General features: G+C 51.1%; 1 non-coding gene across 1 annotated transcript; it reads right to left on the reverse strand.

The window, feature by feature from the left end:
- Positions 1-458: 458 nt before the first annotated feature.
- Trnan-guu (transfer RNA asparagine (anticodon GUU)) lies at positions 459-532 on the reverse strand. Its single transcript has one exon. It is a non-coding gene; the product is annotated as a tRNA-Asn (tRNA).
- Between the last annotated feature and the right edge of the window lie 1,953 nt (positions 533-2,485).

Raw genomic sequence — 2,485 nt, forward strand, 5'->3', positions numbered from 1 at the left:
TGCCAAAGTCACTCAAAGTCAGTCAAGTCTGGCTGTCCTCCTGCTGGTGTGTACCGGCTTGGTGACCCGCACCCGCACTGGGGAGGGGGTTGCCCCAGCGAGAAAACAAAGGAAAACGTTGTTTTCGGTCGTTCCGATGTCCGATTCTCCGACTGCTGGGTGATCGTTCTGCATCGCCGCGTGACCACTGGACGTCCGTCATCTCGTTCGGTGGGAGAGGAGAAGAGGGAGTAGCGGGTGTAGAGTCGAATCGCATTTAGTGACCGAGCAGGGACCGGAGCGATTGTTGGTGCACTATGGTAAATGTCCACCACAGAGACGAATACACTTCATTTAAATAATTAAAAATTCACAAAACGAATATAAACCACTTTAAAAACATTGCTATTAAAGCGTTTAAATGTTTGATGAGATAAGAGGAACACAGAAGTAACGAGAAAAAGGCAAAAAAGTTTCGCCGCCCCCGGGTGGACTCGAACCACCAACCTTTCGGTTAACAGCCGAACGCGCTAACCGATTGCGCCACGAAGGCTGGTTAGTAAACAAGTGGTAACTACACAATATAAATAAGCGTTTGAAAAACATGTTTTATGGATTTTATGTTTCAAGGTCAACGTGTTGCTTAAATTTCCTTTTCGCTAAATTTATCATTTTATAGTTTTAATTTTAGAGCAATGTTATTCTGATCAAAGTATCAGTTATTGAAACATTTTAGTGATGCCAATACTCTTTGTATTCGACGTGGAGTGTGCACAAGCTGCTCTCAACATCGAAGTAGTCGCGTGCAGCGAGTGACACATCGACTTGCGTTCGACCGTCTGGTCGGGTTATTGAGACGCGAAACGAACGATTAATCGAAGCAACCCCCCATTTGTCGGCAGCAACCATTAGGCAACAGCAACGGCACCAACGAACGGCCGGCAACCGGACGGTTCGATTTTCTTCCCTTTTCCTTTTGAAGGGCAACCGGAAACAATGGCCCTCTGCACCCAAGATGTGACACCCGCAAGGGGGTGGTGGTGGAAGTGGTGGTTCCGGCGAGTCTCACCGGCACATTTGACTGATCGGTTTCGGCCACGCATGAGCGATAAAGCGTGCGGAGCAAATTGATTTCTTGCAATTGCGCCGCCCACCTCCCTCCCTTGCCCTGCTCTCTCCTCTCCTCTTCGGGGCCGAAAATCATGCTGCTCACTTCCCGTGCTGCTTCCAGCATCGAGCATAATTATTTTGTTTATTTTCCCTTAACGTCCCCGGCCCCGGACCTTAGACCCTCTGGTCCCTGGCGAAAAGCGGTCTCGACGCGTTCGCGGAGGGTGTAATTTCGTTCCGTGTGCGTTCGAAACCGAATCGATCGTTTCATGTTTTCGATCGTGTTTTCGGTGATTTCATCGCTCTCTTTCACAGCACACACACACACACCTGGTGACCGGTGAAGGGCATGGGGGAATCGAACGTCGGAAACGAAAGAGAGCAGCCCTCCTGGCCTGGAACCAAAAATCAGCATCAGTCCCAGCAGCAGCATCAGCATCGGTGGCCACCACCACGCGGAAGAACAAATTCGTTGATGCTGATTGCACGCCAGCTCCTCTCTCTCTCTCTCACTCTCCGCTGCCTCCTCTCCGGCAATCAATGGCACCTAGAACCGAGGCCGAGGACCCGAGCAGACCCGTGGAGAGCAAGCATAATTTGATCCAATTTTGCTGCTTGACTGGAGTGACTAATTGATTTCGGGTCGCCCGGACCGTGTGTACCGCGTGTACTCACGATGGCGCCCTCCATCGTCCGGACGTATTCGCGTTCGCGCTTCGTTCCGATCCGCTCCGTTCCGTTCCATTCCGTTCCGTTCCGTTCCGTTCCGTTGGTGCAGATTGATTCCCCGTGATCCGCCGGGTGCCTGTGTTTTTTGGGTTCGCGATTGCGCCGCTCTGGCTCTGGCTCTGGCTCTGGGTTCCGGTCGCATCAATTAGGTCGACGGCCATGGCGCTCGTCGACCGTCAGTTTGGTAATCGATCTCTCTCTCTGCGATGCGTGAGTCGCACAGACAAGTGGACATCAAGTCGCGGGATGTCACGCGTGATCCATCCAGCTCGTCATCGACACGCACGCAGCAACCAGCCGTGGAGTCGTTGGATTGAATTGCTGGCATTAATTGGAACGAGAAAGAATTATGACGATGCGTAACGACGGAGAAGGAGGAGAAGGAACATCGAAGACACTTGCAACGGAGTGGTTCTGGTGCATTCAGTAGCATAAGCAATGCAGTGGTTCAATTTCACGCTACTCACAACCCTATAAATCTCTTCTCGCCATCTCTTCATACACACACATGGAGACGTTCGTGACATTTGGACTGAGCAGTGTTCTAGCGGCCATCGCGGCCCTCGTCATCTCTCGTCGCGTTCCTTTCACGGTTTATTAAAAAGAAATTATTTATACCAAAGTTCCTCGGAACGATGATATTTAACACCAGAACCGCAGAACGTCA

This window comes from Anopheles darlingi, chromosome 3 (genome assembly GCF_943734745.1).
Source record: "Anopheles darlingi chromosome 3, idAnoDarlMG_H_01, whole genome shotgun sequence".
Taxonomy (NCBI): Eukaryota; Metazoa; Arthropoda; class Insecta; order Diptera; family Culicidae; genus Anopheles; species Anopheles darlingi.